At 37.1% G+C, this 22,968-nt stretch overlaps 1 long non-coding RNA gene across 2 annotated transcripts; it reads left to right on the top strand.

The window, feature by feature from the left end:
- The first annotated feature begins 10,160 nt into the window (after nucleotides 1–10,160).
- On the top strand, nucleotides 10,161–21,687 carry LOC139977486 (uncharacterized). 2 transcript variants are annotated; one of them, XR_011796557.1, is made up of 5 exons: nucleotides 10,161–11,658; nucleotides 12,983–13,109; nucleotides 14,760–14,871; nucleotides 20,109–20,267; nucleotides 20,834–21,687. It is a non-coding gene; the product is annotated as an uncharacterized lncRNA (long non-coding RNA). The 2 variants fall into 2 exon arrangements; XR_011796558.1 differs by lacking the exon at nucleotides 12,983–13,109 and having other exon boundaries at nucleotides 10,206–11,658.
- The last annotated feature ends 1,281 nt before the right edge of the window (nucleotides 21,688–22,968 follow it).

The raw sequence follows: 22,968 nt of genomic DNA, 5'->3' as shown, positions 1-22,968 counted from the left end.
TTGGGAAAAGGCCCTGTACCAAGATTCAATAAGATAGTTAAAAACTTCTCGTGGGAAAACTGAATCCATGACCTAGATAAATACATAAGAGGCCCGTAAGGTGTCTCGATGGAGTTTTTCGGTAACATCAAAGAGATGGTATCACTATTTCATAACATCCCCCTCAATCTTTTAAAATTTTTGGATACTCCAAAATTTTAACATCATACTGCTTTAACTTATCATTATCTCAAGAAGGTAGAGTACTGTAAGCACATTCACTAATATTCATTGACTTCCATAAATGGTCTGCATGTCGGTGTTGGTATAGTAAATGTACCTATATTCAGTTATGCGGGACGGGGGTTGAGTAATATTGGTAAACTTTATGGCTTCATAACATCTAATTGCGTTAATGCAAATACGACAAAAAAAACTGAATTACAATGAATAGATCATGGATATTCATTAATCATCAATCAGTACCATTAATAAGAGGAAGCAAAATAATGATACAAGAAGAATGAAAGATATGTATGGAGAGCCGATCATCGCATTTAGGGTTAATGTTAAATATACAGAACATTATCTTCGTTACTAATATGTTAAAGTCTTACTATAATATGTCAAAGTCACATGTTCCTATTGTCTTTAAAGCAACATCATTAGAGAACAAAATAATGGAACAAAAACTGGATTAAAAACAAAACATGTCATTGTTATCAATTAGTGTCATCTCTAAGACAATGTTTTAGTATGATTTTGAGTAACACAATCAATGGTTTAACGGTAGGCAGCAAGTCATTGTTATTATGATAACATTTAACAATAAGGGGTTAATCAACGGTCTAGCGTGCGTTACTCACAAATGCACGATCGGGGGATAATGCAAGCGATGCACGAGGGCGGAGCCCGAGTGCATCCAGCGATAGCATTAACACCCGTTCATTCATACACTACCATTTGTGTGGGGGGAAATCATAAAACAAAACATTTTTGGTTACATATAACCAAAGATTTATTAAAGTGATGCCCCGCAATTTTACCGTGTAATATTGTGACGAGCCCGGCTCCTCCGATAGTAAAACTATATCGGGACTCGCGATAGAAAGGTACTGGGATATCTTGATGCCGTATTTACGCTTCTTCAGGAGATGTCTCGAACGGAAGAAAACAATGACTTCACACAAAAAACAATTTGACGAGATAGGATTTGATTAATGATTCGGTATAATTTCTTCTCTGTCGATTCTCTTTACAAATAAAACTAAATTACAATGATTTGACTTGACTTGACTTGACTCCGTCAATTAAACAATTAGGAGTGATGAAATAGTAACGAAGCAATGACGAACTGATCACGGAGCGCTGACGGAGTGATAAATTTGCTGATCAAGTGATAAAACTTTCCGCCGCATTTTTCTTTTATACCTTACTTCCATAAAATCTCACTGCGCACAATCAGTAGGCAGCCAATGACCTGACCATCCTGTATTAGCTTAATGATATAAAAATAAGTGCACTGGCACTGATCTGCCCTGATTGGTTGGGAGTTTGGAAGTCCATCCCCTTTCTATGGAAACTTCCATACCACGTGAGAGAACCTTCTCGAATGTTCCACAGACATAATGGAATCTATTTTGGGAAAAGGCCCTGTACCAAGATTCAATAAGATAGTTAAAAACTTCTCGTGGGAAAACTGAATCCATGACCTAGATAAATACATAAGAGGCCCGTAAGGTGTCTCGATGGAGTTTTTCGGTAACATCAAAGAGATGGTATCACTATTTCATAACATTAGCATCTAGGACAAACTTTTACCAATGTTTTTTCGTGTTGAAAATTAATGCTTATTCAAATTCTCTTCAATTTTTCTTTTTGTCCAGTAAATTGGTGAACCAAAAGGTTTGTTTTTTTTTTTCCCTTTGTTTTTTGGTGGGCCAGATTAGATTGTCTGGCATGCTCAATCTGGCTAGTAGGGGCCCCCTGTTCTAAAACCACAACAGTTCCAATTCCTGAGGCAGTATATTGTACTGCTACCGTACCTGACAGCTTCTAAGGGTTCTCACCTAAGAATGCTGCATTAACTTCCTTCTTGATGAATTCTAAAGGGCTGACAACTGGCTGATCCTTATTACTCTTCCTCTTTTTGTGAAGCACAGGTAACTTGTGCTGAGCCTTTCTTTTCTCTTTACTTCCTGATGTTGAGGGTCTGTTTTAAAGTGGAAAAGAGCAGTTAGTAAACCTGAATATGATAATATGCTAGTGTCCTTTGACTCCTTGGACTCCAATATCTCAACCCCAATCTTGGCCCAATGTCTGACCCAGAGGGGAGAAGGGGTACACATGAGGCTTTCACCCCCATGAAATTGAAGACTGTAAACATTTTACTGCACTGGTGCATGTCAGTCTCTGAAGCAATAATATTCCTTGTTACTATATCATATTGATTCAAAACTAATTATATAGTTGCAATAAAATTTTAGGATTTTGGAGTAGCCGACAACAGGAACGAAATTAGGATTTAGGAGCACTTCACGTTTTAACAATTTTGATATGTTAACACTATCCTGGCTTCACTGATTAAATAGGCTTAGGGCCTAGCTCTTGCTAAGTTGGAGTTGGACGTGACAATGTTATTTTCTACGAAATTTTAACAGATTTGTAGGTGCAAACAACAAAGACACACGTTGTTTTTTTTTTAAATGAAAGCTGAAGGTTAAGGAACGTGAAGCATCAATCGAATTAATCAAATAGCTGCACGAAATTAGGACTCACCTTTGATGTTGTGACCTAGCCTACACAGACTTCAATCTGGAAATAGTGTGCACGCTACCTAGAAGTTAGAGCCCGTAGAGGCCCCTTTTCTTCTAAGTTCTATTTGAGGCGTATTACAACGAACCGAACTTGTCAGAAAAATTGGCAAAATCGCATGGTCAATAACTTCCTGGGCTCCTGCCTTTAATTGTACCGTAAATTGTCGAGAGGACTAATAAATTTAATATGCCGGTATATCCTAGTCATTGAATCAACTTGAAGTAGGCCTAACGTTTAATACTAACTCACATCATGAAGTGTACTTCACTTGTTCACCTTTGACCCTCAAGTTTTATGTCAAATTCACGTACGTACATAATATAAGCTTAAGGAGGTAGCACTTGTATGTTACTACGCGACTGTGGTCGCCGTTTTCTTGTTCGTCGGAAAATATCACAGAAACAGATTGTAGTAGTAGAAACCGTCAGGCAGGGGCGTAGCGAGCGGGGGGGGGTGTGGGGGGTGTCACACCCCCCAATAATTTGGTCGCTGTCGGCAAATTTTGGGTCTGTCGGCAAAAGGAGAAAAGGTGAAGAGAGCGGAAGGGGAAGAAAGAAGGAAAGCTGAATAGAAAAAGGAGAACGGGAGCTTCTTCCGTGCCAAATTTGACTTAAAATATGCACCAGATTGCATCTAAGGACGTTCAAACTAAAACCTTTCCAAAGGGGAGGGGGACACCCCCTCCCCTTAGACCCCTCCCCCATTTCAGTCACCACTTCCAGATCCGTCGGCAAATCAAATTTGACTTAAAATATGCACCAGATTGCATCTAAGGACGTTTCAAACTAAAACCTTTCCAAAGGGGAGGGGGACACCCCCTCCCCTTAGACCCCTCCCCCATTTCAGTCACCACTTCCAGATCCGTCGACAAATCAAATTTGACTTAAAATATACATCAGATTGCATCTAAGGACGTTTCAAAACTAAAAATTAGACCCCTCCCCCATTTCAGTCACCTCTTCCAGATCCGTCGGCAAATCAAATTTGACTTAAAATATACACCAGATTGCATCTAAGGACGTTTCAAAACTAAAAATTTTCCAAAGGGGAGGGGGACACCCCCTCCCCTTAGACCCCTCCCCCATTTCAGTCACCACTTCCAGATCCGTCGGCAAATCAAATTTGACTTAAAATATGCACCAGATTGCATCTAAGGACGTTTCAAAACTAAAAAATTGCCAAAGGGGAGGGGGACACCCCCTCCCCTTAGACCCCCCATTTCAGTCACCACTTCCAGATCCGTCGGCAAATCAAATTCTCCACACCCCCCAACAAAAACCCCTTCGCTACGCCCCTGCCGTCAGGAGTGTCACTCGTTGACTTGTTAAATGGCTGTCAGCTTTGCTTGTTATTGCACTTGCTTCAAGTAGCATTTTTTCACTCACAATCAAGTCAGAATTGATTGAAATATCTTTCTAATCAGTTTGGGTTGTAGACAAGCCACACTACATGACACGGACGTTTTTTTCGTCAAAGTCAGTCTAGAGCAATGTATAGGGTGTCCATTATGTGCTTGCATCAACAACTTAAAAATAGTAATACACAAAATATGACGACAGATCATGAAGAAGTTCGAATTCAATGTATAACGTTAAATGCTAGTCTACACTGCGGTTGGACACCTGCAATCACAAATAAGTTACGCTTGGCAGTTACATTAGCACACTGCGGTTCAAGCGTCCTTTGACTCGAGTCAGAGAACAATAGTATTCACTGTTGATGTCAGTTCTGTATGAAGATAAAAAACACTGATAATGTGCATTCTGACAGTTAACCCACCCACCACAATGGAGGTTATAGGTCGGTTAATTACGCGGTGACTTGATTCGGTTTTTCAAGAATGGTATGGTTTAGACATTTTATCCTTCACTGACATTTTCAGGTTTGCCAAGCAGAATTACCAGAGATCAATGTCTTAAACTCCAGAAGTTATAAGTACCATATATTTGTCAAAACTCCTTTTTATTCTCAGAGGGTTATGGAATAATTTGTCTGAGAAAGTTGTACTTGCAAGTAGTGTACGAACATGGGAAGTATCACTTCCTTGGTAAGAAAGGCTTTGGGTGTTCATTTAGAATATTTGAGAACAAATGGAGAGTGAATGCTTCCAGGAAAGTACTCTTTGAAAACGCCTAGCAATTTTAGCGTGCTATGATTTGGGGCGATTGGCTATGCACTTTCAATTTATTTTAAAAGCATACCCATATACATGCAAGAACCAAAAACTCCACTTGGTTATTCTTAACACAAAATATATTTCATTATACGGAAATAAGTCCAAAAATTTTCCTCACCTTAATGCTGTTTGGGATCGGCGGTATATTTCGAATCTTCATGTAATTGGTGACAAGGGCTCTTTGGTTCCAAAAGTAGAGTCCGGACAAGTCCGAAAAAAAGAAAAATCTTGAGTCTTCCTCTGCCACACACCAATTTCTTGGTCTCGTCATTTTATAAAATTATTATTTAGGCGTTTCGAACTTTTTCGCAACTTCGGCTCTACGATTTTGCGTTTGGTGCATCCGTGCATGAGCAGTCTAACCTTGTCAGGGTATAAATACGTTGGCGGTCTGAACAACTCCCTGGTCTAACAAACGTATACGTATGTGTATGCAACTACCACAGTGAAAATTAACGATATCAAATAATAGTGCGGATGTTTGTGGTAGAAAAAAGACAACAAAGTCTGGTTGAACATCTCCACGTTTGCGGTCAACATCGAGAGGGCCGATGAAAGATGATATTACGTAATCATTCCTATCACGTTGCGTTCTCTCACACAGGAAATGAAGGTTAACGTTTTTTAAGTTGACGACATGCCATGGCCTTAGCCTTTAATTAGAACTATTGTTGTAAATAATGAAAACAGTGTGTTTGGCGAATAGGATCATTTATATACCTACCAGTATGTGTATGCATGGAGGTCAAAAACAGGTAAAAAAACCAGGTAAAATGGAGGTAAAAACAGTTTAACCTCCATGGAGGTAAAAACAGTTTTCCCTCCATGGTGTATGCATGTGTGCATGCGTGAGTGTATGTATGCAATGCATGTACGTGTATAGGTATGGATGGATGGGAATAACAAAGAAGCTGCATTAAACAAATATATGATGCATTTCATTGAAAATAAGGCTGCAATAATATATATATATATACATATATATATATATATATATATATATTTATATATATATATATATATACATAAATATATATTTCTATATACATATATATATATACATATATATATATATTTATTATTATTATTATTATTATTATTATCATTATTATTATAGAAAACCAGAGAAATAAGATATGACTCATAATTGACAAATAAGGAGTAAAGTTTTAGAAAATATATTAGAATTTCGGTCCCCTTGGGGCCTTCGTTAGCAATACTTGGCAGTCGAATGAAAAGTACAAAATATACTAACACAATGAAATTTTGACGCTAGATAAGTGTAAGTTGCATTGATGGAATTAAAAACCAAATAAACCATGACTATACAGGAAGCGGATGAATGAGCAAAGAACGGATAACATGTTTGTAGAACTGATAGTTGTTAAGGCACTTAAGGGGTCCCAAGTCTTTGTCGAGGCCGGTGACTTAATACGAAAGATCCAATCGATTTCTTTACGTTTACGTTCAGTAGCGAATTTGAAGTTCGAGGCAATTAAAATACATTTTTAGTTTTTGAGAGAATGTCTATGAAGATTGAAATGTTCGGAAACGGGGAATCTGATCAAATTATCACGAAATATACTATTTGTGATTACTAAAACGTAAGCGGAACCGGGAGCCTGTTCACGTACATAATTGCCCTCTTTGCAAAGTACACAATAGAAAATGTAAATAACATACCACAAAAGAGGGAATGGGGATAGTTGACTATAGTCTTAGACCCGTTACCGTTAAATATCATTGAATTTCTGTTATTGCGTGATTCCTGAAGAACAGATAAATGAAACGTTAACCTATGTGTACAACAAATTTTACATCATTACTCACTATCACACATTCCCACTAGGATATTTTTAGTATTCAACAGGGTTGTATACATTTAGGTTGTCCCTTGCAATTTTAAAGTGAGTGTACGCAGGGACGTAGCTAAGGCCTGAAGTTGGGGGGGGGGGGGGAGGCAGTGGCTGAAATTCCAACTGGATGGGTTTTGGAGCCAGAAAATTCCGACTGCTGCCTTGTATCCCCCCCCCCCCCAAACCCGCACTACTCGTGAACGATACGGTGAGTGTTAGTCAGACATCCCATCTTTCGCGACTGCAATTTTGATAGGCTACATAGACTACTAACTACAAAAGCTATGTTAATGTAACAAAGGGGAAAACCATTTTTCAACAAATTATATTCGACGACATAGTGAATTACCCCAAAATACAGTGCTTTTTCCTAGCGCGCTTAATATTATTTTCTTGGGGGGGGGGGGGGCTATTTATCACTTGCATGAAAACAATTTCAATTGTTCACATCATTCCAACTGAGCATTATGGAATGAAATGAACACTTAAACATTTTGCAGGAAAATGTTGAGTTGACGACTGATACGATAAGTTACTAATCAATTAAACATTTTGCAGAAATTTTTCAATTGCTCCATTGGAATGAAGTGAACAATTGAACATTTTGCCAAAACATGTCCAATTGACAAGATAAGATATGTTGTCAATTAAACATTTTGCAGAAAATTTTTCATTGCTCAGATGGAATGAAGTGAACAACTGAACATTTTGCAGCAAAATGTCCAATTCACGAGATATGATAAGTTGTCAATTAATCATTTTGTAGAAAATTGTTCAATTGCTCAGTTAAAGCAACTAAGCAATCCAACATTTTTTTATTTTTTTTATAAGATTTTATCTTGTTATCTAAACAATTTACTGAAAAATTTCACCCTATGGGGCAAAGTTTTTCTCATGTTGATGGCACTTTAAAGCTTCCGTAGATAAGCATTGAGCGTTTTTATCGTATACGTTGTACAGTAATTTTATTAGGCATTTCTTTTTACAGTATTCAAAATCGCACGAAGTTTTGTATGGTGGAGTAGAAAGATCGCGAGATACAATTTCTAAATGTGACAAGGAAAACGTGGTAAATATGACTGATTAAAGGTCAATTTTGACCGAAAATTGTAGGTCACTCACAAATTACAAGAATATATGAAATTAGAGTGCGACAGTCGGAAAAATTAGAGTGAGACAGTCGGAAATTCGGACTGTCGCACTCAAATTTTCCAACTATCATCAGTTTTACAAAGATTGGGGGTGGGTGTGAGACACCCCCACCCCTCTAGCGACGTCCCTGAGTGTACGCATACACACGGCACGTCGAATAATACACGGGCGAAACTCGCAGTGTCCTGCATTACCATTGAACTTCTGAGTTCGTATATTTTTCAAGAAACCGACACGGATACATACGACAACGTATACCAATATGTAAATGTCTCTCAAGATCGGTATGTCATAGGCACCTATAGATGACTGAATTTCCCAGTGAGGTAAAATTCCTCCTAGATGGTAATCAAACGGTTTAAGAATTTTACCCAAAGGTGACCATATTTTAATATGTAGCATATATGGGGCCAATACATCATAACTTTAAGCCTTCGAAATAACCTATTGTAGTTGCATATAACAAGGTTTGAACCTAACTGGAGACCAAAACTTCCCCGTATGCAACACCTTTGAAAAATAAAGAGGCGCGGGGGGGGGGGGGGTCGGAAAGAGGATTCAAGAAAGTTTGTAATATATAGGCTTCTTAAATAGTGCAGTTCCTAAAGGGTCTACTCGTTTGTATTGGGTTTTAATGCCTTCTAAATCGCTTAATTTTCAAACAGTTTCTGTGAAGACTACTATATTTCAGTCATACTTTCTCAAGCGTGGGGACAATGCCTAAGCGTGGGCACAAGAAAGCGTGGGCACACATGCATGTTAACCAATATGTATATGTGTAGTGTACGCGGCTGCGTGCAGTACATATGTTGTCTATGTATATATGTTAATCGTAATGTCTTTTTCCCGTTTTGATAGATGGGCTATAGTATGGGGTGCCTCCTATGATAGTAAGAAACCAGTTACCATTAAGTACCATTCACGTACCCATCAGTGGCGTCGCCGAAGGGGGGGGGGGGGCTGGGGCCTGAAAAAAATCGTGCCCCAGGTGCCCTTCCTCTTCAGATGCGGTTGTAGTGTTAAAAAAAAAATACTCAGAAAAAAATCTTTATTTGCCTAAATTAAAAACATCAATATTGGACAGATGCAAGCCCGAAAATTACTTCAAGTTTCTAAATATAGCACCAGATTGCATCTGAGGACCCTTAAAATTGATCCAAAATTCACAAAGTGGAAGGGAGAACTCTCCCCTATCACCCCTCCCCCTGGACGGCATTTAACAATACACATTGTGCCTCCATAAGTAAGTGATGTGCCCCCCCCCCTTTACTACATGAAAGAGGACAGTAATGATGGATGAAGAACCCGAAGTACATCTGTTTTTCCGTATCACATATTATTTCACAAAAATTACAAAATTTAAACCTCAATGACGTGCGGGCATAATCTATACGAATTCAATACATCACTAACTATAGGTGGTGGCGAGATCCCCAACCCTAAATGTGATAGATTTTGTGTATAACTTCTGCATATCAGTTTCCAATCTTATTTCCGAAAATATTAATCAATAAGAAGTGCTGAATATGAACAAATCCTAAATGAGAGTATATGCCTAGAGTCGGCGAATAAACAATTTTGGTTGTAAAATATATACATGATATTTTTCTCAAATTGATACATATGACCTTGAATTTTACCCATCTTTTTAATTGTGTTAATGACAATGACATATGTAAAGGAGGATTTTGTAACACCTTTAGATCCAGAGATATGTGTGTTTTCCACGTCGCAAAAAAGTACGCCCTCTATTCCATCTTGTTGCTAAAATGTGTTTTTTCCCTCTTTTGTGGAGACTAGGTATTTTCCTTTATATAGTAACATTATTCAGCTAGGAGTTGATCACAATGCACAGAGTAAATTGGTAAATTTGTATAATTATACTCCAAACAAAATTAAAATAACCCTATCAATTAGACACAAGCATTTTACTGTTTTCCAAAATTATCATGGAAGTTTGATGTATTTTGCCACATTAGGAGGCTTTAAATGTATTGTCAATGTTAGTGCGATTAATTAAGTGAAAATAGCTATGGGTTGAGCGCCGTAGGCTAGGACTATATTGTAATGGACTTGTCGCAACAGAAATGTGTATGTGTATGTGTATAGGTGAGGCGGGGGGGGGGTGGGGATATAATGATATTCTTTATAGCAAGTGATTTTAATGTTATGATCACAAGCTGGCTGAAAAAATATACCATAATTTATCTTACAAGTATGCAGCTATTTTTTTTTGGGTGGGGAGGGGGGAGGGGAGGTGGTCAGGTCGACCGTTGTTTATATAGCATCAGCAAAGTCGTTGGGAGCTGGGGTTAGCATCGATGTGGGGCAGATCTCCATGCCCCTGCCCCCATACCCCACCGTGCTACTGTTTACACAAGTGAAAGCGACATTTTCCAAATGTATCCATGTAAACCACAAATGAATACTTCTACAGAAAGGCTAACCTAACACAAATAAGACTATATGCATGTGTGTTTGACAAGTAATACTGATGAGAACTCCGCATAGTGCATATTTTTACACAGTACAACTAAACAAGTCTACTACAGTACTATTATAAAGGTTACCAGAGTTAGCCTTTTCACACAATAGATCTAGCGTATTTTTTTTCACCTTTCTAGGGTTCCAGCATACGTTTTATCAAAAATCGCACCAAATCGGTAATTCACAAAATAATTACTTTGTTTTCTGAAACTTTGAGACCAAATTACCACTTGGCAACCCAATAAAATATATTTATAGGCTTCCGTGGCTTTTACACTATAATACCGCGTGAACTGCTTTAATATTAATGGGTTTTTCATACTTGGGTTTAAAATCCACAGTTAATTTTCTTGTATTATTTCCTGATTGTTATTAACCGTTTTAACTTGTTAAAATAATCACTAGACTGCCTATGATATGAATCAGTGCAACGAACAGTCAACGAATTATTGAAAACAACACATAACAAGTGAGTGAAACTGATTATCTAGCGTTTTCTGGGGTTTTATTTTGGCAAATCTAACGTTTTTTTGTTACTTGTCGCTGGTAACCCTGATTATTATTATGCTAACCGTAAATGACCTTTGGCCACCCCGTACTAGTTTTAAGTGATTGACAGATCAGCTGTGCCGCAACCCATTACAACTCCCTGGTAGTACAGTAGATACTGTAAGTGTAATCGCACAAAAACATCGTGTGTTATGACACATACGTTGTACTCCCTGTCCCAGGGCAACTCCGAATATTGAGCCTATCGTTTTAAATTCTACACTTGTTGCTAGCGTCCATACTGACACGATTTTTATCGTCAACTCTTCTTCGAAATCGGGTGTTTTTCGTAAAAAGCTTGCATCCTGAATTCCTGACCATCGTCGATACAATACAACATAATAATCATAACTGACCTATGAATCTTACGTAGCATTGTCACTCTAGGCCATGAACCTTGAAAACGAGTTTTGGACCAAATGTACTACTAGTACGCGATTTCCGGCTGCGAGTGACACATTTCCAATCCGAATTTTTTACCGGCCCGGGCAAGGATCAGATCCATAGTACGGCTCGAGTGCAAATGCGACTGGATCAATGCATCAGTTTACCCCGTGGAGAGATGATCGTCTGATAAAATCAGAGGATCTGATCTGGATCTTGTATAAAAGCACAAGTCCAAGAACAGATTTAAGAACTTAGGTAAGTGCTAATTTTCAAATTTAATCTTTATAGCAGCAAATGTGCTCATATACTTCATTATTGCATACTGTACATGGTGCAAATTGCTATAATTTATTTCAGGCTTTTCCAGTTACAAACATGCCCCTCCCCCAAGAAAAAAATAACAAAACATAAATAACAGTTTTGGCATATATATATGTCCCTGCATGGTCCAGTGTGCAGATTTTTACTCACATTTGTTGCTCTCACTATGTGTGATTGTGGGAACTAGGGACTGTGTCCCAATGGCTAGGAAAATTATTGAAGGTCAGGCTATTTTATTGAAGTTAATGAGTTTTGTCCTTTTTTACAAGTTGTACTGAAGTTTGGTAGAACACTACCATTTCGACAAAATATTGTCAACTAAAAATTCACTTTTCAACATTGCAGCATTGATACTGACATTGGAGAAGTCCTCTCCCTCCATACAACCACATTACCTCACAGATGTGCAAGATTTCATAACAGGGCTACACAGTCTGCATAAAGTACTAACCTCAGAAGCAATCAATCACAACAATATTGTCTTGCCTGATTGCAACTCCATTGTGGAAATAAAACCTGAAAACTTTGCCTCTTTGGTTGTGGTCAAACAGTGTGTCAATAAAGGATCATATGACACCTAGCCAGTTCATATCACAGTGTAAGGCAGTCTATACTGCAGCAACCAACAGTGAATATATAGTCTTCAAAAGCAGGGTTAACCACAGAAAGGGAGTAAAACTGTTGAGCAGTGGTCATGCTGTGAGGACTTACTCTTTCAATGCATGCCTTTGGATACTGTTTCACATTCATGGCTCATATTATTGTGGTGTGCAGCTGAGTAAATGAAGATTTAGTTGTGCTCATTTGTCATTGTGCTCCACTTACATGGGAAACAAAATGTGTGAAGGAACCCTTACAAATTTTAACAAATTACCAGTTTTCTGTCAGAATGTAAAGAGGATGATCCTGACAAATTGGACATTGAGCCAACTCTTTTCTTATCTCCACACAAAAGCAAGGGAAATACATCCCTACCTAATACACTTAAAAGGAACGTGAGCATGGATAATGAAATGGAAAATTTGGAAGAGGAACCAACTTTAAATAATCATACTAAAACAAAACTTTCACTGCCGTTTGAATGGGGCAGTCACTGTGAGTCACAACATCAGTACTATTTCTCCAGATACAACAAATGATTCGCTGTGGTTGTACCTTGACATAAGTTCAAATGGAAGTAGTAGCAGTAGCTTTGGTATTGCCAGAGAATTTTCTGCATCAATTTCTTCATGTGATCAAAACCTTTTTTTTTTACCAGGAGTGAGAAAAAATGAAGGAGACCCAATCAAGCACTTGATCCACTGCCTATGTTCCAATCTGATTGCTGTGATGGTAGCTGTATCAAATCGCTTTCTTACGATGACCTAGAACAGTCTTTTCTAGAGGTTAGTGAAGTGAGGGAAACTTAGCTAAAGCAATTCACTCTGGACAAGATTTGGATTCATCAGGAAAGATCATGTCACACCTGAGACAAATCTTGTTCTATTTATGTAATTTGTGGGAAGATTGTATGTGAGAAAGCATTTTGTATGTTCTTTGGTATTAGTAGCAAGTTATTCAAAGATTGTCTGAAATAATTTCAAGTTGGCAAGAAAAATGCAATTCATGGCAATAAAGGCAAGAAAAGGATGAGAACAAAAACCCCATTTGCACTAGCTTGGATGAGGTGTTTATTTGAACATATTGGAGATTACATGCCCCACAAAACAGAAGTGCACCTTCCAGTGTCATACACAAAGACTTCTCTCCATGCACGCATGAAGAAGGAAATGATAGAAATTGGCATTGGTGAACAAAGCATCATTTCCAAGGAATACTTTATGGAAATCTTTAGAAGAGTTCAAGATTCCTAATTATTTTATCTTGTGAATGTGCATGGATTTATGACAGTTATTGTTGCATACATTGCATGGGAAAAGGGGAATAAAATTTCAAATTCCTCATAGCTAGCCTAGTAGCTTTAAATTGATTAACTAGCATGAAGACATTGATAAAGTAAACTGAAACTTGTGAGGTCGAAAGTGTTGTTGTAAGACTGTTTTGCCAGAATTATCACACAAACAATAGCTGTGTACATTACAAATGATAACTTTCAAGTACTGTACATGGTCTGCTGATCAATCACAATTGGTGGGTTATAGCCCGGGGTGTCAAAACCACAGGCATTGCATCCATTTATCTTTGCTGACTATGGAGGCTTTAACTTCATACAATCCAGTGACATTTAATCTGTTTAGTTAACTACATGTGCAGTCCATTAAACATTTCTTCAGAAAAATTCATGTGTCTCTATTGTTAGCTTCAGCTTCAGCAAGCACAAAGACTGTACTGTACATACTGGAGAGAATACACCTCACAGCTAGTGTGCCACTAAAGCTGCATTATCATTCCTTAAAAACATTAGAATTATTGTCAAAAATTTTGATTTAAAGAAGTTCTAAAGAACATGTGACATAAGTTTGATTGCAACCTCCACTCAAATCAGGAGTAAAAGTGCTTTCTGCTGAAATGTCAATGAACAACTCCCTTAGATAGTGACATTTTCAGAAAGTTCCCCCAAATATGCCAGAAATTGAAATATGCTTACCTTTGGTCAAACTTCTTTAATTGTTTTAATTTCCACCTTTGAGGACATTTACCTCAACTGTCTGGGAAAATGATTAGGGTCTTATTTCCAAACATCCCTATCAATTGGTCTAATAAATAACATGAGAAGATGTTGTACAGCTTTACTTGTTCTTTTCTCAATTAGCTACTCTCAACACCCTATACTCCTTTAAAGGAATTCTCTAAAGTACCTAAAAGAATGCTTAACTTCAGTTATAATTAGTAAACAATTTCAACATGCTCATTGCATTATTCTATGGGTATTCATAAAAACAACATGGTTCAAATTGACACAATAAAACTCTATCACTAATCACTACATAACTTTTTCTTGATTAGGTTAAGCAGTTCAATTTTACACCATTGTGTGAAGTAAAACTTATACTTTAAATGCTTAATTAAAGTATTTCAACATTATATTTTTCTAGACGACTGAGTTTACTGTGGGTGGTACTTGAAAGAGGTAGCGGAAAGAACAAGGAGTGGAAAGGAAAATGAAGAATGCCGACAATTGCAAGAAGTTCATCTTAATCATCTTAAGTGAGTCAAAATATTTTACTAATTTAGAATTAAAAGTTGATGTCTGCTTTCCTTTTTGAATCCTTGCAGAAGTCAAAAGCAATAGAAAGACTATCTATTCCTTCAAGTCCTCTATATGTGTGGGTGTGTCAGTGATGCTCCTAGTTAACACTTATCTCTTTCAAAAACTTGCTTGAACTACAAATTGGATATAGTAGCCCTAACTAAGATGACAAACCCTAAAGTTCAGAGAAAGGTCATTGGATCGGTCTCAATTTTTCGTAACAAGTAATTAAAATGGCAGAAAATGAGATAGGGGCCTTTTCTGGCCCTACTCTGAGTGTGCTCTATATTCACAAGCAAAGGCATGGTTGAGTTTTAATTTCCATAGGATCCTTGCCCAGTAGTAGTTGTACGGGAAAAGTGCAAAAAAAAGTCAAGTGGGTGGTACGTTTTATGAACAGCGCCCTCAAACTTAAGAAATCTCACTTCTGGCCCTAATTGGGGGTCCATTTTGGGCCTGTGGGTATATTACAATTTTTTTTTTTAAATACCATTTTTCAGGAGCGTATTGACCCTATTTTTAGAAACTCAAGTAAAAAAGTTGTGTATTTTGTGTTATCTACTCAAATTTCTGACTCGAAAATTGCGAAAATCACCTCGTTCATATGTATGAAAATGCTTGCACAAGCCGATTTGAGTAATTCAAATGACAACAACTTCTTAGCATTAGCATACAGGTGCTTAACAATTAAGAGGGTGGTCTACTAGCATAAGGACCACAAGTAAACTGCATTTCCAGGGTCATATGTTGAACGATGTCTGTGAACAGCACCCTTAAACATCACATTTTACCAATATGTTGGGCTATTTTGGGCATTTCAAGGTCAAATTTGGTCACAATTAAAAATTTTTTTTTTGGTTTTTAATACAAAACTAGTAAGATATATGTATAGTTATGATGCAAAGAATGAGCTAAACATCTTTTATATTAGTTATTAATGCTCTGATGAGCAGCTTAAAGTGGCGTATGAGAGTTACATCAGCTCTACAGAAACATGCTTGCGAGGGCAAACAGTGGTAACGTAGTATCTTCATTCAAGGAGATGTTAAACAACATTAGAAACTATTGAAATGTATTTATTAAAAGTGTTCTGTCTAATACTCTTTGACTCCCTCTCACCCCCACCCCCAGCACCCTCCCCATAGTGCACTAAGCAGATTTGTATACACACAGTATGTGACTGACTTTTACTGCATAGAGACTGCATAAACATGCATTCAAGGTATACTGAATGTTTTGGTATGGTAATCTTCTGCTTCAAATTGTCTGTATGCATGTAACCCACCCCTCCCACCCACATCCTCTACCCAACCCTATATCAGAATAGAAAATTGTGAACCAGTGCGTACAGTGTGCACTATATATGTGTGTACATGTTCAGTATGTGTGTTATTTTACACCAAGCAAATAAAATACACACTGTCCACAATCATGTACAGTACACACTGTGTACTGGTCATTCCATTCAATACTGTGCATATATCAATGTCATTTTAAATATTTGAAATGTAGTGTATGCTTTTGCTAATTCAATGAATTAAAAGACTTTCAATAATTTAAAAGGAATGTTTAACTTGTACATAAATGTGCAGTGTGTATACTGTACATGATTTTGGACAGTGTTTATTTAAAAGTGCTTGGTGAAAAATAACACTGTACTGAACATGTACACACATATATAGTGCTCACTGCATAGTGCATACTGTGCATATTTCAATGTCTTTTTAAATATTTGCAATGAAGTGTATGCATTTTCTAATTCACTAAATTAAAAGACTTTTAATATTTTAAAAGGAATTTTTAACCAGTACATACATGTACAGTGTGTATACTGTACATGATTTTGGACAGTGTGTATTTAAATAGTACTTGGTGTAAAATAACACTGTACAGAACATACATGTACACACATACAGTATATAGTGCACACTGTACGCACTGGTTCACATTCATTTTCTATTCTGATATAGGGTTGGGTAGAGGATGTGGGTGGGAGGGGTGGGTTACATGCATACAGACAATTTTAAGCAGAAGATTACCATACCAAAACATTCAGTATATGCATGTTTATGCAGTCTCTATGCAGTAAAAGTCAGTCACATACTGTATGTATACAAATCTGCATAGTGCACTATGGGGAGGGTGTTGGGGGGGGTGGGGGTGAGAGGGAGTCAAAGAGTATTAGACAGAACACTTTTGGGTCAATCCATGCCAAATCAACAGATTTTTGGGTCGATTCCACGTCGACCCTCTCAGAATCGCCTGAAATTGATATGGTGTCTTGCCATATGTCTCAAAGGATGAAATTGGGCAAAAAATTTTTTTTTTAAATTTTCGTTGCTAGGATACGGCCCCGCCTAGCAACCAAATCCAGATTGCATTTTAAGAGCACTTAATTTGTGTCAAGTTTGGAGGCATTTTTTGCATAAATGTAAAGTATTTTATGTCTGATATTGCAGATATTGTGGAAGACATGTGGCCAGTCTTCGAATTTAGCTAATTTTGAGGAAAATTTACGGTCTCAATTTTTCGTAACAGGTAATTAAAATGGCAGAAAATGAGATAGGGGTCTTTTCTGGCCCTACTTTGAGTGTGCTCTATATTCACAAGCAGAGGCATGTTTGAGTTTTAATTTCCATAGGATCCTTTTCCAGTGGTAGTTGTACGGGAAAAGTGCAAAAAAAAAGTCAAGCGGGTCGTACGTTTTACGAACAGCGCCCTCAAACTTAAGAAATCTCACTTCTGGCCCTAATTGGGGGTCCATTTTGGGCCTGTGGGTATTTTTTTTTTTTTTTTAAATAGCATTTTTCAGGAGTGTATTGACCCTATTTTTAAAAACTCAAGTCAAAAAGTTGTGTATTTTGTGTTATCTAGTCAAATTTACGACTCAAAAATTGCGAAAATCACTTCGTTCATATGTATGAAAATGCTTGCACAAGCCGATTTGAGTAATTCAAATGACAACAACTTCTTAGCATTAGCATACAGGTGCTTAACAATTAGGAGGGTGGTCCACTAGCATAAGGACTACACATAAACTGCATTTTCAGGGTCATATGCTCAACGATGCCTGTGAACAGCGCCCTCAAACATCACATTTTACCAATATTTTGGGCTATTTTGGGCATTTCAAGGTCAAATTTGGTCACAATTAAAAGTTTTTTTTTCGGTTTTTAATACAAAATTAGTAAGATATGTATAGTTATGATGCACAGAATGAGCTAAAACATCTTTTATATTAGTTATTAATGCTCTGATGAGCAGCTTAAAGTGGCGTATATGAGAGTTACATCAGCTCTACAGAAACATGCTTGCGAGGGCAAACAGTGGTAAAATTGTATCTTCATTCAAGGAGATGTTAAACAACATTAGAAACTATTGAAATGTATTTATTCAAAGTGTTCTGTCTAATACTCTTTGACTCCCTCTCACCCCCACCCCCCCAGCACCCTCCCCATAGTGCACTATGCAGATTTGTATACACACAGTATGTGACTGACTTTTACTGCATAGAGACTGCATAAACATGCATTCAAGGTATACTGAATTATTTGGTATGGTAATCTTCTGCTTCAAATTGTCTGTATGCTTGTAACCCACCCCTCCCACCCACATCCTCTACCCAACCCTATATCAGAATAGAAAATGAATGTGAACCAGTGCGTACAGTGTGCACTATATATGTGTGTACATGTTCTGTACAGTGTTATTTTACACCAAGTACTATTTAAATACACACTGTCCAAAATCATGTACAGTATACACACTGTACATGTATGTACTGGTTAAAAATTCCTTTTAAAATATTAAAAGTCTTTTAATTTAGTGAATTAGCAAATGCATACACTTCATTGCAAATATTTAAAAAGACATTGAAATACATGCACAGTATGCACTATGCAGTGTGCACTATATATGTGTGTACATGTTCAGTACAGTGTTATTTTTGACCAAGCACTTTTAAATAAACACTGTCCAAAAACATGTACAGTACACACTGCACATTTATGTACTGGTTAAACATTCCTTTTAAATTATTGAAAGTCTTTTAATTATTGAATTAGCAAAAGCATACACTAAATTGCAAATATTTAAAATGATATTGAAATATGCACAGTATTGAATGGAATGACCAGTACACAGTGTGTACTGTACATGATTGTGGACAGTGTGTATTTTAGTGCTTGGTGTAAAAATAACACTGTACTGAACATTTACACACATATGGGTCAATCCATGCCAAATCAACAGTGGCCTCCACGTCGACCCTCTCAGAATCGCCTGAAATTGATATGGTGTCTTGCCATATGTCTCAAAGGATGAAATTGGGCAAAAATTTTTTTTTTTAAGTTTTCCTTGCTAGGATACGGCCCCGCCTAGCAACCAAATCCAGATTGCATTTTAAGAGCCCTTAATTTTGTACACACATATATAGTGCATAGTGCATATTTCAATGTCTTTTTAAATATTTGCAATGTAGTGTATAATTCGTTTGCTAATTCAATAAATTAAAAGACTTTCAATAATTTAAAAGGAATGTTTAACCAGTAAATACATGTACAGTGTGTATACTGTTCATTATTTTGGACAGTGTGTATTTAATAGTACTTGGTGTAAAATAACACTGTACTGAACATGTACACACATATATAGTGCACACTGTGGACCATACCAATAATTCAGTATACCTTGAATGCATGTTTATGCAGTCTCTTTGCAGTAAAAGTCAGTCACATACTGTATGCATGTATACAAATATGCATAGTGCACTATGGGGAGGGTGTGGGGGGGGGGTTGGAGTCAAAGAGTATTAGACAGAACCCTTTTAATACATTTCAATAGTTTTTAATGTTGTTAGCATGGCTGATGTAACTCTCATTTTCGCCACTTTAAGTTGGTTGCTAGGCGGGGTCGTAACCTAGCAACGAAAAAGTTTTCAAATCTTTTTTTTGCCCAATTTCATCCTTTGAGACATATGGCAGGACACCATATCAGTTCCAGGCGATTCTAAAAGGGTCGACGTGGAATCGACCCAAAAATCTGTTGATTTGGCATGGATTGACCCATATATCATTTACATTATTTCTCAAATGATATTGGATCAAAACTCAAATCAATATTTCTTATCTGATATAGTAAACCCTGTATCAGTTAAGAGTTTATTTTGTATCATTATATATTCTATTTTTACTAGGTCAAAAGGAGAGCAGTAACATCTTGCCCGCACTAAGGCGTGCCAGGTTTCTTTGGAACTGAATACCCTTATAGTCGATGGAATGGACCAATCAAAGACTGATCTGCCACATTTTGTCCAGAGTGATAAGGATGTAAAACATCCACATCCACATAACAGGTCAGTATTATCATGGAGGTCTGTTTTACCTCCATGGTATTGTGAAGTGACCTAAGAGTGCACAAGACGGAAAGTGTTTATGTCATTATAAGTGTAACCATCATGTTTTCTGGTTTCCGAGAAATTGTAATCCTACAGTATGAAATTGTAATGTCATGTTGGTGTATAGTACAGTATGTATGTGCGTGAGCAGCATGTGTGTGTGGGTGTTTATACAGGGTGTTTGTTTGTATGATGCCTTGTTTTACAACACAATGTCTCAAGAGGGGAAGTTTGATTATCTTCATAAATAGTATAAGGATGGACACCTAAGGTTACAAGAAGTCTAGTGTTCCTATTGTTTTGGTTGAGGTCAAATCAATTCTGTTCTTTATTTGTTGTTCTGATAAAGATAATGGCCTTAGTATCCATCAAATATTATGTGACTGTTTTGTTTTGTTTGTTAAAGCACATAGTAGGTTAATTATCAAACTTTATTTAACAGCAGAAAACAAGTAATAACAACCTCTTTATCATACATGTCAATGAAGTAGTATATATATATTCATTCTTCTCTTTCTTTTCAGGTGGTCTAATTCACACTAAAGGTCCATGTGACAAGTTTGCATATATGTTATGACTGATCTGAAGCATATCCAACATGATTCAAACATGACCATTACATGCAATTTGTGGACACTAGTGAAGCACAAGGATACTCTTGGGAAGGATCTGTTTTTGCAAATGGATAATTGTTACAGGGAGAATAAGAACCGCTATCTTCTGTCCTTCTGCCCTTCTGCTCCTTGCTTTTAGAGTTGAAGATCTTCAAAGTGGTGATATATATAAATGTTATAACTTTGCGAAAGAAGTTATTGAAGTATCTGACTATATTAAAGTTGGGAATATAGCAGCCGTAAACCTCATTGATTCAAGCACACGACCATACTTTGGAGAAGTCACTAAAATTGAAAAGGATGAGGTTATTTTACATTGGATGAAGGGATCCTGGACTGGAGACTGGAAACTGCTAGACTGTGGCCAAGGAAGAAATAAGCAGCCATACACACCATCAGTTTCTTTCCATTCCTTAATGTTCTGGGACTTAAAATTTAACCCATAAAAATCGCCTTCCAAAGAGGGAAGTCTGTGACTTGAAAGAAAGATATGCAGCTATAGATCAAGAATTTGAGCTGAATAACTAGGAAACCTTATGTTTTACACATACTATTGATTGGGCAGTGTGTACTCTTATTTTCTTGCAACAACTTGTGTAAAAGAAGATATGTAGTTTTGAGAAACACACACAATTTTCTTGGTGTATTGCTACACTTAACTGGTTGGGGCGTACTGGTACGCCCCAAAGATATATACAATTTATCATAGGGGTGTATTTCTACTCTAAACTGGTTGGGGCGTACTGGTATGCCCCAAAGATATATACAATTTATCATAGTGGTCTATTGCTACACTTAACTGGTTGGGGCGTACTGGTACGCCCCAAAGATATATACAATTTATCATAGAGGTATATTTCTACACTTAACTGGTTGGGGCGTACTGGTACGCCCCAAAGATATATACAATTTATCATAGTGGTATATTTCAACATTTAACTGGTTGGGGCGTACTGGTACGCCCCAAAGATATATATAATTAATCATAGTGGTGTATTGCTACACTTAACTGGTTGGGGCGTACTGGTACGCCCCAAAGATATATACAATCTATCATAGTGGTCTATTGCTACACTTTAACTGGTTGGGGCGTACTGGTACGCCCCAAAGATATATACAATTTATCATAGAGGTATATTTCTACACTTAACTGGTTGGGGCGTACTGGTACGCCCCAAAGATATATACAATTTATCATAGTGGTCTATTGCTACACTTAACTGGTTGCGTACTGGTACGCCCCAAAGATAAATACAATATATCATAGAGGTGCATTTCTACACTTAACTGGTTGGGGCGTACTGGTACGCCCCAAAGATTTATACAATTTATCATAGTGGTCTATTGCTACACTTAACTGGTTGGGGCGTACTGGTACGCCCCAAAGATATATACAATTTATCGTAGAGGTATATTTCTACACTTAACTGGTTGGGGCGTACTGGTACGCCCCAAAGATATATATAATTAATCATAGTGGTGTATTGCTACACTTAACTGGTTGGGGCGTACTGGTACGCCCCAAAGATAAATACAATTTATCATAGAGGTGCATTTCTACACTTAACTGGTTGAGGCGTACTGGTACGCCCCAAAGATATATAAAATTTATCATAGTGGTGTATTGCTACACTTAACTGGTTGGGGTGTATTGGAACGCCCCAAAGATACAAAAAATATTGTACAATATATCCATTTTGCCCCAAAATGACTATTTATCAAAAAATACTTGCATTTTATGTTCGCTTTGGGAAAATCATACCAAAAATAATCATATATTAAATTTTTGCTATATTTTGTCAACTTGATTGATAAAAGTCTTTGCTTTTGTTAGTAAGTGATGGTTTATTCAAAATTCAGTGAATGTTATGGCTAAATTGCTTAATTTGTTAGTATCTGTAACAGCAAACTCTTTTAAGACATCTAATCCACCAGAATTGAGATAAAATGTTTATGTCTGCTCGTTTTACTATGAATTAACAAGGCAACACTGTTGTGTAAAATTATTCCATTTAAATGGCTATTTATCCTGCATTTTTGAATAA

The sequence above is a fragment of the Apostichopus japonicus genome, chromosome 12 (assembly GCF_037975245.1).
Source record: "Apostichopus japonicus isolate 1M-3 chromosome 12, ASM3797524v1, whole genome shotgun sequence".
Lineage (NCBI taxonomy): Eukaryota > Metazoa > Echinodermata > Holothuroidea > Aspidochirotida > Stichopodidae > Apostichopus > Apostichopus japonicus.
The sequence above is the reverse complement of the archived record's forward strand: the minus strand, read 5'-3'. Positions and strand labels throughout refer to the sequence as shown.